The 16,531-nt window shown below is 38.5% G+C and overlaps 1 protein-coding gene and 1 long non-coding RNA gene across 2 annotated transcripts in view; both read left to right on the forward strand.

Moving 5' to 3' along the window:
• LOC118232142 (basement membrane-specific heparan sulfate proteoglycan core protein-like) overlaps nt 1-16,531 on the forward strand; it is a 1,449,502-nt gene that overhangs the window by 1,027,153 nt on the left and 405,818 nt on the right. The gene's annotated exons all lie outside the window — the stretch shown is intronic.
• LOC118232469 overlaps nt 1-16,531 on the forward strand; it is a 28,044-nt gene that overhangs the window by 2,029 nt on the left and 9,484 nt on the right. The window lies entirely within an intron of this gene.

Below are 16,531 nucleotides of genomic sequence, written 5' to 3' on the forward strand. Positions count from 1 at the left end.
TATATAATCCCGTTACACACACGCTCATAACTCATGTACATGCGCATGTATTCTCTCACATTGAATGGGAAGATTATAATGCAGATTCATGTAGATTATATTCTCCAAACTCAAGTCACTTTTAAAGGCAAGGTCCCAAATCCTTTACCACAGTGTTTTAGTTTGACATATTACATTGCCATACATTTCTACTTTCTGTCTGTTTAGCTATTTGAAATATTGCATCTTTTTATTTGTTTTCTTTATATACATTATTTTATTATGTGTATCAATATATTATGTTTTATTTGAGCATTGAAAAGCACTGTGAACCTTGAACCTCTGTTTTGATAAAGATTATCATTATTTTCTTTATATGGCCATCATGTCGTACCTGCAAACCCCCCCCCCCCCCCCCCCCCCATAACAAAAAATAAAATAAAAATAAATAAAATAAATGAATAAAATAATATTCATATAAATTCAATTTTATTCATGTGTGGGCATCTATTTCATTTCTGTGAAATGTGAAAGATATAATAATCCAATCGGCTGTATGTAGTAAAAATCACCTTTATGAAGTATAAGCATTGAAATGCAACTAATTATGTGCATGAAGGACCGTATAACAGGCAAAGCCAAACCAAAGTTCTTAAAGGTCACATGAACATCAACCACAGAAACAGCGCTGCACCACTGGACACTGAACTGAGATGTGAAATAAAAGAATATAAAAGAAAGAATAGAACAGGCTGCAGGAAGTGAGCAGCACTTTAACTGTCTGTGGTCAGGGTGGCTCTAGCCTGAAATTAGGCAGCTTCACCCACAGCCCCGCCCGCTCTGCACAAAAGAGCCAAGCAGGGGCACCTCACAGTACCCGCTTTGGGGCACCAGAGCCATGATACTTTCACAAAGATAACTACACCTGTCCGCTCCTTTTATCTTCTGCGAAAGTAAGTGCGATCTTTATGTTGATCTGGGGGTTATAGGTTAGGCTACAGCAGCAAAATATTGTCATTCGCATTAGAACATGGTTCCCTCTTTTTTCTGGCTTTTAAACTACTGTTAACATATTTTACACAGCTGTGATGCTCGTGTAGCACTTTAATGTTCTTATATGCATTATTGTGTACCAATATGTCAAGTTACACAGTGAAGCTACATTCTTGTAAAATAATCTTTGTTGTCTATAATTTGATTTTATATTGTCATTCTGCAAACATGTAAAACTGCATGAGCTGCTACGTGTCTTGGCCAGGACACTCTTGAAAAAGAGATTTTTGAATTCAACAAGACTCTCCTGGTTAAAGTAAAATGTAATAATATTTACAAATAGAAACTATTATTCTTAAAGCTTTGCATTCATCACAGTCAGTCTGCCATGTTCAGAAATATGAGCCTGTCAGCAGGGCCGTTTCAGACAGTTTGAAAACCGTTAAGATCACACCTCCTCTACCAGCGTAAGTGCACGATTTAGCCCTGTTTTATTCTTAATGGCTGTTAACACATTTTTTCATTGAGTTGTAAAATAATGTATATGATTCAATAGAGTGCATTTATAGAAGTTGAGAGAAGACAACTTTGATTTTTGCACGCTTACATTGCATTTTTTTAAACAGTGGAGACATTTAAGTGCAGTGATGTTGTTCTCTGATCTATGTATTACGGCTAGTACTCTATTATGTGCTAATCTAGTGATCCTAATGGAGATCAGTCTCTCTCACTGCGGAAAGGTGGCTATGTAAGCAGTGGGGAAAAAAACATGCACAGCATTAGTTAGTAAATTAGCTTTCTTAAAATTTAAATTATGTAAAAAATAAGAATCAAAAAAATAAAAATAGAAAAAGGTAATTGTTTACAGAAAGTAACTATTTATTTTATTGCTTTCCATGTTATCCGTTAAACACTGATTATTAGTGATTTTTTCTTTGGAATTTTGGTTATGGCTTAAAAAACCAAAGGCAATAATATAAGTTATGTTTTTTATATATATGTTCAGGCCGATGCAGCCATGCTCCAAACAAACTCAACAGTATTTTTGTAAGCCCTTCTCTCTGCCTCAGGTAAAAAAAATTGAGTTACTTCAGTTCTGCTTATTAATGCCAGTTTACAGAGGTTACAATATCTTTCAGAAGCTAAAATCTATTTAGAATTACTATGATTTGATACAACCTGTTTAACTCATTAGACTGGGAAAGCAAAAAACTATGGACATATGTTACAGGAAATGGGAATCTAAATCTTACACACATGATCACATATGTTGTTTAGATGCCCTACTGGCGGACATCTTAAACTGTTATAAGCTACACTTGTATGTTGTCTCATCTGTGTTTGTCATTTGTCCGGTTATGTGTTGTGTATTCACTGACGCTTTTACACAAATGTAGTTCCTAACAGATAAAGTTATTTTGAATTTGAATTTGAATTTGGTTTAGAGGTTCTAGTCTGAGCAGAATTTTTTACATTTGTTTTTACCACACATCTGCTGTAAAATGTAGAGCATAGGGTTGTGAAATGTATAGCATAGGATTGTGAAATGTAGAGCATAGGATCGATCTGAAGTTCCTGTTCATGCCCAGCTCTGCAACATAAGTAGAGTAGATTTCGTTGGCTTTATGACATGGGCAGAACTGTTAATTAACTGCATTTAATAGCACTGGTGTGCTCTATTCCTGAAGAAAATGATTTTGCCATCATTTAAACTTTTGTGAAACTAAATTTTATTCTTGAAATAATGTGTGTGTGTGTGTGTGCGCATCTCCTTTGTATAGTCCTCCAGACCCCTGTCTGAAGATATTACAGTTTAATATTGTATTATAGTCTGTGCAGATTATAATCTCCAAACTCAAGTCACTTTTAAAGGTAAGGTCCTAGATGTTTTTTAAAAAGTGTTTTAGTACTTAATATTACATTGCCTTGTTGTGTTGAGACCATATTTAAGTTTCTGTCTGGATTTAGATATTTGAATGAATGCATTTATATTTGTTTTCTTTCTATACATTGTTTTATTTTGTGTATCAATGTATTATGGTTTATTTGAGCATCGTAAAGCACTGTGAACCTTAAACCTCTGTTCTGAATAATATTATCATTATTTTCTTTATATGGCCATCATGTTTTGCCTGCATTCTATTTAGTTCGCGTGGAGATCAAGTTCATCTCTTTGAAAGATACTATAATAATACTATGCAATAGGTTTTATGTAGTAAAAGTCATCTTTATGAAATATCCTCATTGAAATGCAACTAATTATGTGCATGAAGGACCATATAACAGGCAAAGCAAAACCAAAGTTCTAACAGGTCGCATGACCATCTACCACAGAAACAGCGCTGCACCACCAGACACTGAACTGAGATGTGGAATAAAATAAAGAATAGAACAGGCTGCACGAAGTGAGCGGCATTTTAACTTCCTCCACTGTCTGTGGTCAGGGTGGCACTCGTCTGAAATTAGGCATCTTCACCCACAGCCGTGCCCGCTACTCCTCTGCACAAAAGAGCCAAGCAGGGGCACCTCACAGTACCCGCTTTGGGGCCCCAGAGCAGTGCTCCAGGTGGGGATGGAAACTGCAACCTCAGAGCTCCCAGAGTCACACTCTGGACCCCCAAACTACCATACTGCACTGCTGCGATACACAAAGATACGAAAACTACGCCTGTCCACTCCTTTCATCTTCTGTGAAAGTACAGTGTGTGCAAACTTTATGTTAATAAGCGGGTTATAGGCTAAGCTACAGCAGCGTTTTGTTGATGTTTCAGCTTCATGTCATGCATGAAATATAAACACGACTGAGCTACGTATGGTAGCAATGGTAAAGTATGCTGTTTGTGGCAGTAAAATTTACCTAGGAGGGATAGATGGATGCAATACTTGTAGATGGGGCAGTTACTAAAATAGGGAAGTCCTGTATGTACATTTCAGATCAATTTCTTGGAAGATCTTTTACTAAACTGAATTAAATAATCTGGTTTAGGTAATGGATTTTATATAGGGCTCCTGAATATATGAGTCTTTACCTGTGCCTGATGCCTATCACACCTTTTACAGTCACTTTTATTTTAACCTCTACTGTACATGTATTGGAATAGGGGTGGCACGGTGGTGCAGTGGGTAGCACTGTCGCCTCACAGCAAGAAGGCACTGGGTGCGAATCTCGGTTTGGGGCCTTTCTGTCTGGAGTTTGCATGTACCTCCGGGTACTCCGGTTGCCTCCCATGGTCCAAAAACATGCAAATAGGCCAATTGGAGGCTAAATTGCCCATAGGTATGAATGTGTGAGTGAATGGTGTGTGTTCCCTGCGATAGATTGGCAGCCTGTCCAGAGTGTATTCCTGCCTCTCGCCAAATGCATGCTTGGATAGGCTCCAGCACCAGCTCCAGCTCAGGATAAGCGGGTATAGATAATGGATGGATTAATGGAGCCTCAGATCTTAACATCAGTTTGTGTTGTAATCCGGAATCATTTTTGTAAACATAGTAGTTATGTTTATTTTATAAGCGTAATATACAAAACTGAACATAATTATTGACATCTGAATTTCAATAATACAGTGGGGTCAAAGAAATGAGAATTATCCAGTCTTTTTGAAAAGGCACTACTGGTCCAGTCGAGACACAAAGCAAACGACTCTGTATATTTTATTCAAAAGTTTGTATCCGATAAAATCTAAAATGAGTATCACCTTCAGGAAGTGAGTCAGATCTGTAACACATTCTACTTTTATATTTAGTTTGAAGCATTTAATTTGCAATCATATTCAGCCACACTGCTCTGTCTGCAAGGCTGTTCAATACTAATGGCACATTAACAAACCACTGAGGCCAGATCATAACTCTCTCCTGTTAAGTGTATAATCATATTATTTAATTTATTCAAAACTACGTCACAATATTTTGTGGTGCAAGATGATTAACCTGGAATCAAATATAAAATAAAATGTATTTTCTGACTAGAAATGATTGCTGCTGCTTCCATACAAATATCATTCATCAAGTAAAAGGCTGTTTGAGTCTCTGCTTTCTGGAATCTTTGTGAGATCTTCATAAACCCCAAAGCATTTTTAGGCATTAGCAGCACATTAACTCACTGTGTGTGCTTGTGTAGTAATTGTTATTCTGGTATTCCTGCAAATTAATAGAATACTCTGACAGTCTTTGTTTGTGTTGTTCATTTTCATCTAATTCAGATGATTCTATCTGATGCAGCCATGCTCTTCAATACCTTGTTGGTAATCGTCCTCTCTGTGTCAGGTAAATTTTTTGTGTGTTTTTTTCCAAATGTAGTTCTGATATTTCAGTCTACATATATAGTATTTATCGGCATGTGTTCCTATTTATTAGTCTCCCATCATTAACTCAATCAGAAGCAACAAAAGTGAATGCATTAAATTGCAGAATATATGTAATTTATATAAAATAATGTTCTACAATACATTAGTTTTGAGTAGTGCAACATCGCTCATCTGAAGAGACAATAAATAGAGAGAACCTTTAAGATGAAGTTCCTCTTCACACTCAGCGTTGAAACTGAGACAGAGGCATGATATAAATATCTGTGGCTGTACTAGATGATCGGAGCTGTTGATTGTGCATGTTGCATTCTTAGAATGCCGACACAAGTATTCCGGTGCCACGTTTTAATTAAAGCAGTTTGTTTTCACTGCAAGCAAAACATAACAGTTGTGGCCGAAGGTATATGCAGACACTTGCTCTTAACTTGCTTGGTTTGCTACTGCATTCTAGCAAAGCTAGCTACTAAGCAAGACTTCCTGTACCTGCGAATCTCACGTTGATCGGCGGCTACTGCCATCTACTGACATCAGTTAGTATTGAAATACAAGTACAATTATTGATGTTCCATTGTTTTGGAGAGGTTAGGTGCACTTGCTTTAAAGTTTTGTTAATTGAATCTCTTAGCTGTCATGTTGCGAACAAATCTGTGTTTTAAAGGATTTCTGAGCAGTGTGTTCGTGTGTGCATGCGTGAATTTGTGTGTGTGTGCGTGTGTGTGCGTGTGTGCATTGGCATATGTGTGTGCATGTGTGTGTGTATGTATGTGTATGTATACATGTCTTCGTGTGTATGTGTGCGCATGTGTGTGTGTGTGTGTGTGTGTGTGTGCGTGTGCATGTATATGTGTCTGCATGTGTGTGTGTGTGCGGGTGTGTTTGTATTTTTCAGGTGCTCTGAGCAAGGAGGGATGGGGAGTGACTTACACCGCTCAGGGAATCTGTGCCTTAAAGGGGTCTTCAGTAGACATGAGCTGCACTTACTTATATCCCACACCTGACACAGTGCAGAAAACATTCTGGGTTATTCCCCAGAGCAGTCAACAGGACCTGTCCCAGGCCTCAGAGTACTCTCAGCGTGTGGAGTACCTGGGGAAACAGAACAGTGACTGTGCTTTCAGAATAAACCAACTGAGAATAAGTGATTCAGGAACATACGGATTCAGGTTCCTGACCGCCAGTGATAAATATACTGGAGTTCCTGGTGTCACATTGGAAGTCACTGGTAATTATTTTATGCTATAAACTCAGAGGATTCTCTACCCACGAGTATGACTGGAAGCTTTATTACAGGTTTAATTTGCTATTTGCAGATCTACAGGTGATGGTGAATCCTGGCACAGTGACAGAGGGACAGAGTGTGAGACTGACCTGTAGCACCACCTGCACTCTGACTGGCAGCCCAGCCTTTATCTGGTACAGGGACGGATCTCCTCTGTCCTTCACTGATCAGAGTCACCAGTTCACAGCCAGCAGTGGAGACCGAGGCCGCTACTCCTGTGCTGTGAAAGGCTATGAGCTTCATTCCCCTGCAGTGGCTCTAAATGTGAGATGTGAGTACAAGGGGCCAAACTTGTGTGTTTCACCTTATTTGTTATTTTCAAAATTCTTCAAATCGCACAGTTTTGAAAGTTCTCAGCCTTCATTTTCAACTAAATTGTACAGATTATACCATGCTGCATGTAAATGTACTGACATTTAAGCATTGGATTAATCTTCAATATCTGAAAAAATGCCATGATGCAATGATTTGAAAACATGACGTATGCCTAAGACAGGTTTAAATTTCACATGAAGCTACAAATCATTGTTCCCTCTTTCAGATCGTCCCACGAGCGTCTCAGTATCAGTGAGCCCCTCTGGTGAAATAGTGGAGGGCAGTTCAGTGACTCTGACCTGCAGCAGTGATGCCAACCCACCAGTGCAGAACTACACCTGGTTTAAGAAGAATGACACTGGAGTCTGGCAGGCAGGATCTGGACAGAGTTTGAACTTTTCTAACTTTAGATACTGGAACAGAGGACAGTACTACTGTGAGGCACAGAACAGTCTTGGAGCTCAGAATGCTTCTGCTCTACAGGTCACAGTGCAAGGTAGGACCAGAACATATTTGATACAATATTTTATGTGATACTGATTATGATCCAGAGGCTACAAAGCAACGCTGATCATGATACAGAGGCTACGATCTGAAATGGATCACAATAGATGTGTCACAAAAAGTGTTACCATGCCCATGTTGTTTAAAATTCAGATGTACAATAGGTTCTAGTAAAGATAAGCACAGATGGGTATATTAATGCATTTATAAACTTTCACCTTACAGACATTGGTGAGGCATGTTGTGAAATGAACACTACTATATCATAACTGACACGAGTACATCTCTCTGACTTTACTTAGGAGGTCAGTCACTGATCGCGGCTGCAGCTGTGGGAGTGGCTGCCATTTTGGCTTTTGTGTTTCTGGGTGTTGTGTGCGTGAGGTACGTGGTTGTAAATGAGTCAGCTTGTAGTCACTCAATTGTAAATCATTTCTGATTAGACTCTCAGTTTAAAACAAATGCACATTTCTGTAAAATGTTGTAGCTGTGCACTAACTGCATTACATCATGCTGATGCCATATCCCCCCTCTAATGCCTGAGTAGTGCTTAGACCACTGCATTATTAGTCATTTTGTTTTATTTTGATGTGAACTTTTCATAAACCCTTACTGATGCATTTTAGTGTCTCAATAAGTTTAACAAACCTGTATGATAAGCTTGTTCTTAATATGAATCATGTGGACAGTTACAAACCATAACAAAGTCTTGTCAAGCGCATCAATTTGCCCATGAGCTCCAGTGTTGGTTTGAATAAAGCAGAACTACATTTACGGGGCAGGAAGAAACCTCTTATAACTCAGGCTCATTTCCTGTAACCAAATGACATCTGAATAATAAAAAATATACACATACATGGGCACTGTTGCCTCAGCAATACACATCATTCAAACAAAAGCAAAATGCTGTTTATACAAGAGGGGGCTGTTTAAAGATTTGTCTGAAGGTAGATTTACTTTTTATTTTTCTTTCTTTTCTGAATAATCAGGAGGAGAAAATCAACAAATGAGACAGAAGGGGACAGGCAGGTGAGTTAATGAAATCAGTCTACATATATGCTTACATGTATTTATTTACGGATGTAATATAATTTTGATAATGCATAATGCATTCTTTAAGCAAAAACAGAAATTTGGTCAACACTGTCTATGATGCCTGTCTATAATGCATTATATACTTATTGGGATGGCAGGTATGCCATCCCAAGTTACGCCTTGGCGGGGGCATGCCCTTGGGATGGCAGGTATGCCATCCCAAGTTACGCCTTGGCGGGGGCATGCCCCATACCTATACAGCACCGAGAGTTTGGCACTTTTCAGGGTTCCCCACAGAAATAACCACAACAGCCACAGACACTCAGCCCTTAAAAACATTAAATTCTGTACATTCTGACCCCATTTCAACAAACAGAATTCATAAACAACTTCACATGTCCACACAATAAAGCCCCAAACTAAGGGGATTTTGCGTTTTCTCCTTCTTCTTCTTCTTCTTCTTCTTCTCTTTCTTCTTCTTCTTCTCATTCTTATTTTTCCTGCCGCTTATCCCACTAACAACATGTCTCCCCATTGGACATTTCACTGACACCAGCCAAATCTTCACCTACACGACCCAATCAAAAACGCGCATACACACGCAAAATACTCATACCTTTTTACTCTGAAACATTTCCAGTTTAAACAGCTAGTCCGCCTGTGGCCTAGTGGGCAAGATTACAGTCTTGAGAACACGGAGTCGTACCCGCGCCTTAACTTCCCCGTTCATTCTCAACGGTAGTTCTTAACACTACGGATGTAATATGTTTTCGGCCGCACGTTGATTTCGCGGCGCTGTTTCGTCCCGGATGCAGGAACGACATCTTCGTCTCTGCCCTTAACTTTCCCCATTCATTCTCAACGGTAGTTCTTAACGTTGCGGGTGTAATATAGTTTTGGCCACACGCTGCCGTGGCGCTGTTCCGTCCCGAATGAATGAATGACAGCGTATAAACAAATAAATTCAAATATTAAATAAGGCGTTTTGCGGTTATTTTGTGGTACCTACGCTTCGGTAAGTCTTAACAATTTTATTACAAGCAGGTTCCTGTTTTATATTGATGTCATCGAGGTATTCTGTCATTATTTCAGCTAATAGATCAGTAGTTTCATTTTTCCTATTTGACTTCATTATTGGTTTTCACGTCCCGTTCGTTGGCTTGTCCGTACATAATAACACTTTTAAGTGAGAATATCGCAGGTAAATGGGACATGTGTGTATGTGTACGTTTGTGTCTCAATATATCAGCTATTATTACCATGGCCCTGCAATCATATTAGGGTTTAGTTTACAATATGTATCATTTCCCCCTCACTATATTATTGCTGGTATCATCATTATTGGTATTGCCCCCTTTACATGTGCCTTGTGTAACACGTCACGGTCTAGATATACATTTTTTAAAATGATTATTACTTATTACACTATTGTTGTCAAGGCAATAAGTAATGCCATCTCTAATTGTTCATTGTCAGTACTGTCATTCAGCCGTCTTAACAAACGCTTTCCTATCTATATGTTTCTATACTTACCATTATTATTATTATTATTATTATTATTATTACCAGTCAGTTTTAACTATTCAATATAGAACAGGACACAGTACAAATATTGCTGCCTCCACCTTCAGACAATACAGAATTTGTGTAATGCAATTCATATTAACTACCCCTCCCACCCTATCCCCTGGATTGACAGCACACAAAAAAGGGAGATCAGTGGAAAATCATTATAATAACAATAATAATTTTCATGTTGAGAATTTGATAATACTGGGTGATAGAGCTACACAAGGTTGTGTATCAAAATGACAAAACATAAGGTCAAGGGCATAAAGAACCTACCATTTATACACCATCATGATGTACAGTTCCCATGAAAATATAAACCCTCCCCAAATTTTACTGTCCAGGTCTCTGTTTTAGAGTTAATGTTATTTCATTATAGCGAGAATTCTTTGGTCATCAACTGTATGGGTCCACCTTGGCCTACCAGGCCCTTTGTGATTACTGAGCTCACCACGTTCTTAATGATGTTCCAAGCGGTTGACTTTGGTTAGCTTAAGGTTTGGCCTATGTTTCTGACTGTTTTTTCATACATCCCAGCCTCATAATGGCTTGCTTCCATTGGCATACCTTATAATTGTACCGAAGAAGCAATTGAACACACCTGACTAATCAGAAACACATGTGAAACCATTTGTCCTGAACATTATGGCACCCTGAAAATATGTACGTACATCCCCAATTCTAAAAAAGTCGAGACGGTAAATGAAATGCAAATAAAACAGAAAGCAGTCATTTTAAAATTTGCTTTGACTTGAAAAATATTGAAAAATATTGCCCAAACAAGCGTTATTAAAAGAAATGGTGATGTTACACAGTGGTTAACACTCGACTGTCCCAACTTTTTTGGAGCGTGTTGCAGTCAACAGATTTGAGATGAGTGTATATTTTCAAAAAACAATTAAATTCAGGTAAATAAAGGTAAAACGTCAAATAATTTGCTGTTGTAGTGTTTTAAATATAGTACAGGGTAAATAAAATATCCAATATTTAACATTATCACTCCTTTTTGTTTTTATTAGCATTTTCCATACTGTCTCTGCTTTTTTGGAATTGGGGTTGTATGTATGAATAGAGAGTGCTATTTCTAGAGGGTGAGATCAAAACGTATTAAAATAACATTTCATAAGAGCTGAGAGCTGATAGCTGCACTTTAACCACATGTGAATTGTTTGATTACAAATCTAAAATTATGAAGTACAGAACCAAGTAAAGAAAATACGGCTTTGTCCCTAACGTTATGGAGCTCACTGTATATAAAAATATAATTTCTGATTCAGAAGTGGCCCATGAAGTACTTGGCAAAAGCAGACCAATGCCAGTGCTTCTCTTAACACCCAAGCTCCGAGGAGCTTCAGGAGACCCAGCAGTCGCGGCAGCATGCGACTGCAGGGAGTCCGACTGCATGTGCGCCAGTTGTCACCTTGCAGCCTCGGTAAATCCGCCTGCTCCAGTCCCAGCCCCAATCCCATTTCATGCTTGTTCATATCAACCCTGCTAATACTGTTACGAACGAAAATACAAATATAGCTTTACATTTATACTTGGCTGTTGTTGTGTTTATGTGTTTATTAAGAATTGTAATATGTAATGTTGTAATCCTATTTTTACTGTTGCAATAATTGATCTGATGTAAATACTTTGATAACTTTATATGTATTGATTCGGCAGAAAAGATTTCCTGATCCTCTCCATAATAGAATGGAGGTGGAGAACAAATATCATGTTAATATCAAACCTAAAAAAGAAGAAGCGATATCTGAGACACTTCTGTGAAGAACAAATCAATTATGAACGATTATTTATTTGCCCACGGGTGGATTCTAACTATAGTTTCCATGGGAGCCCGTTACACCTATACACGGCTGGCCCCCGCGCTTACTGGCCTGTGTTCTTCTTTAAAACCACCGGCAGGTTTGCTAATGATATTTCACGCATTGCATAGCTATGACATGGTGCTGCACTAACGAAGTCACAGACTGGTAAACCTCCGGTTTAAGGCTTGAATTTCTACATTTCTACGTTTCTACATTCATGTTACCTCGCCCTGTTTTCTATCTAGCCACATAGGCTACAAACAATTACTACGTATGTAGGCTACGTTCTGCAACTCCGCATTAAAACATTACATTTAAAATCACGATTCACTCATAAGTATAACTACTAGCACTGAACATGAGAAAAACACATTCTCGCAATAGATCGCACACGTTATTTAACCCTCCACTTAAACAACTAAAGTTAAATACAGGCTGTTATATACCGTTTGATAAGGAAACTAAGCTCGCTCATGGTCACTTCATTTACTTCGCACTATAGTCTGTGATCATGTTAACCTTCACCTACGTGCCCATTGTGCTAAAAAACATATTGTTTCAACTACGCAATTTCATCATTTCGCCTAATTTATCTCACACTTGTTATTTTCTCATATGCAAAGCCTGCTGGGACATATGCGTCTGCTCCTATTCTCCACTATCAACTTTTCCGGTTCTAGCTTAACAAAACAGCAAAGATAATTCCTACCTACAGATAAGCCTATCAAAATGCCTTATAAACCTTACAAACACTAAAAGTGCATCTTCACGAAATAACAGACAACGGAGCAGGACAGAAGGGTACACAAGTTGCGACCTAGGCAGCTCTAATTCTACGGGCTTGCTGATTCTTTTGTCAATCAAGGCTCGTTGGATGCCCGTCAAATCCGTGAGTAGCCTACATAGCTACACTGGCCATATTTCACCTTTTCTGATGCGTTTACAATTACGCCACCGCACTATTTGTCACAGCCACTGTTTTACATATATAGCAAACCGAAACTGCTAAACGTACACGCTCATCAGACTGTACAAATTCACACAATGATAGCCATAATCCACAACCGTTTCTTACAGGGTCACTTCGCATTTCTCACTCTCGTAATAAAACGCTTTGCAAAAAGAAATGATATCTCATAAAAAAACACGTTTTCAACGTACAAAAATGCCAAGTTACTCAAAAGTATTGATATCAAAATGACGCCAAGTTACGGTACTACAAACAATATAGGCTATCTTGCCTCACCGAAATTTAATAACATGTATTCCAAAGCAATGCTACCCAATATTTCCTCAATTCTTTCAAGTCACTTGGCCCTGTGTTTTCTAATCTTACCATATTACAATGTCATGCAAACGTTGTGTCAGATCAAAGTGTCAAATATTTCGTATTGCCTCATGGAACACATTGAAATTAATGTAGAAAACTGCTGGTCAGTCACTACAGGAAGCATATTTCTCCAGAAAACATATGTTTATACTTGCTTCTGAACTGAATTTGACTAAATGTACAAGTGATTGTATATTTGCAACGTACAATAAATACATGTAAAATACATATTGTACATACATACATAGAGAACTTATTTATCCCCATGGGGACATTTCCCTCGCAGCATGTTACATTCACATTTACGAACAGACATTTATACCAAGAAACATACAATCATTCACGCAACAGAAAGGCTGACCACCAAAATACATACATACCAATACACATTGGACATATAGATGCCTATTCAATCAATCATGACTGTGAGAAAGCCATCCACACATATGTTTGGCCTGTCCATGTACTGCACGCTTATATACACACAGGGCCAAGTGACTTGAAAGAATTGAGGAAATATTGGGTAGCATTGCTTTGGAATACATGTTATTAAAAACGTGTTTTTTATGAGATAATGCATTATAATCTGCTCATAATACAGTATAATTAGAGTTATGAACATTGATTAATACTCATAATGCTTTATAACAGTAACAATGAGACATGATTTATTTATTTATATAGCACCTGTGTATTGCAAATGTGGATCCTAAATAAATAAATCTTTCTTACAAATAGGTAGAAAGCATAGCAGTGTGCGCCATGTGATCTTGAAGGTTTATTAGATTATGTACAGATTTACAGTATGAGGTTATGATCTTCTATGTGTGTTGACATGCTTAATGGAAATATTTCAGGAGTTAATTATGTGTATTCTCCTGTTAAGGACAGTTTCATTTTCTCAAAAGCGGTTGCAGTATGTGACAGTAACGTTACACAGTACAATACTGCTTATGCGCATGTAATAATCTGTGCATTACTTAGAGAGCCAGGGAGAGTGACTTGTACTGTATGTGTTGTATTCACCTGTTTCCAATGAATAAATATACACAGATTATTGTTGTGATGGTGGTTTATTGCTATTGGTTATTGCAAATATATGCTTTGGAATGAAAGAAGTACTTCAATATGCAATCTATCCAAGATTTTATGAAAACCCACTGTAAAACAGGTCATGTTAGAGACAAGAAATTGTATTAAGTGTATTACGTTTGTATGTCTGGTTCAGCCGAAATTTTACTGCAGATGGCATGTATTTGAAAATAAAACATTGATTCATTAGCTGATTTTTTTAATATCAGGTTAAATGCATGTTTTGACGTTAATGGGGGCGAGTAGCTCACTCCAGCTCTGAGGAGCTCACTGAAATGAACAGGTACTTTCTGTGGAACTTTCCCATCCTTCTCCTGCCTCTTTTCTTTACCCTGCAGGGGAATAAAAGCCCCAACGTCTCAGGGATGGCAATGAGTCACACTGGAACACAGGGTACGGACAGAGACGACGGTGAAGTTCCCCTCTACGCCTCTGTTCAGCCCGCTAACACCCGCAACCAGGAAAGACTTCTACCCTCCACTGTTCAAAATCCACTCCCCCAGTGTGAGGAGGGTGTTCAGTACGCCAGCATCCAGTTCCGCCCCTCCAGTGCTGCCCCCAGGTGAGAATATCCCACCTTTATACTACCTGTGCTGACTGTCGCTGTGTCAGGTCTATTATCTCTCTCCAGCAGCTTTTATCACAGGCTGCTCTCTCTGACTGGAGCCAGACGAGGCCTCTATGGAGTCAGCAGGAGAACGACCCTCACTGGATTGACCAGAGTGTCTCACTGGATAGACCAGAGTGTCTCACTGGACAGACCAGAGAGTCTCACTGGATAGACCAGAGTGGCTCACTGGATAGACCAGAGTGTCTCACTGGATAGAACGGAGTGTCTCATTGGATAGACCAGAGCATATCACTGGATAGACCAGAGCGTCTCACTGGATAGACCAGAGTGTCTCACTGGGGAGACCTGAGATTGTGCTGTAATTTATATTGGAAAAGAACATTATACAAAAGAATTATTTAGATTCTAACCGTAGTAGATGTGTTACATTTACATCAGCGTGTACAATATTAGAAATTAATGATAGCAAAAAAACGTGCATCCATAACACTTGGTCATGTAAGCATGTACAAAACAAACCCTGGAAACAAAATACAAATCAGCATTTCAGACAAAAATGCAAATGAGCATTTCTGAGATTCCAGTACTTCTCAGTACATCTGTAACAGTTTATATATTTATGTGTTTGTTGGACCGGGTGTTGCCTTGATGCACACTATTTCTATATTTTGGTTGTTTGTTTGTTGCAGTCCCAAAGCCCAGTTCAAGTATTTTAAAATGTTGTAATCTCTCGCTGCTGCTTTGCTAAGAACTTCTCTGCCTGGTCAAAAAGAAGACAGGATGTTCCGCTGATCTAGATTCATCATTTGGTTTGTTCTGCTTGTCAACTTTCTTCTCTTTTCATCTCCTTGCTGTGTGACATCACAGTGATGTAATGTTTTCCAAAATTCCAGATAACTGTTCTGTGGCTAAAGCTTCTGCTTGTGCTTCATGTTGCAAGGTGTGTCTAAATGTGATAAAGGCTCAGGCAGGATTGGCTTAAATGAGAATGAGAATGTCTGTGACTTTAATAGAGTCTAAATGCGCTGTTTTCTCCATGCAGGTCACCTGCACCATCCGTAAAGGAAGACTGTGTTCTCTACAGCACACTTCGAAAACTGGACAAGTGAAAATAAACCAGGAAGATATTTTGCTTCATAAACTGTGGACCAATGCTGGTTATTCAATGTATTATCATGAAGTTGGTGACTGAAAGCCATTATCATTGTTGAATGTATTCGTTGGCCAAATATACTGCAGAATTTGGCTTTATATGTAATTCAAAAATTATTTTTTTATTAATACTTGTATAACATTTACTATTACAGACATTTTTCTGCACATTTTGTGATTATATTGTGCTTATTACTGAGCTGATACCATCTAGAGTATAAATTCACATAACGTGAATTTGTTTTTCACATTCTTAGTGTTTATTTTTGTATTACCAAATGTTAGAATTCAGAGCATACCTTGAATTTTTTAAACAATCATTCAATGAAACAAATAAAATAAACCTATGCTTGAACAATTTTGCAAGTAAACCGTGTACTGTAGGTGTTACCCCCTGGTTTCTGCTGATGGAATAGAACATGTGCAGGTAAGGCACTAAACAGGTATTTTAAAAAAACATCCCACAGGTGTGATGGGGGGGGGGGGGGGGGGGGGGGGGGGGGGGTTGAACCAGACGCGACTGAACGGGAATCTGAAAGCTATCCACACAGGGTGGAGTAACCACAAGGTTTCGAAAGACTAGAGGAAGGCGAC

This window comes from Anguilla anguilla, chromosome 1 (assembly GCF_013347855.1).
Source record: "Anguilla anguilla isolate fAngAng1 chromosome 1, fAngAng1.pri, whole genome shotgun sequence".
Classification (NCBI taxonomy): Eukaryota; Metazoa; Chordata; class Actinopteri; order Anguilliformes; family Anguillidae; genus Anguilla; species Anguilla anguilla.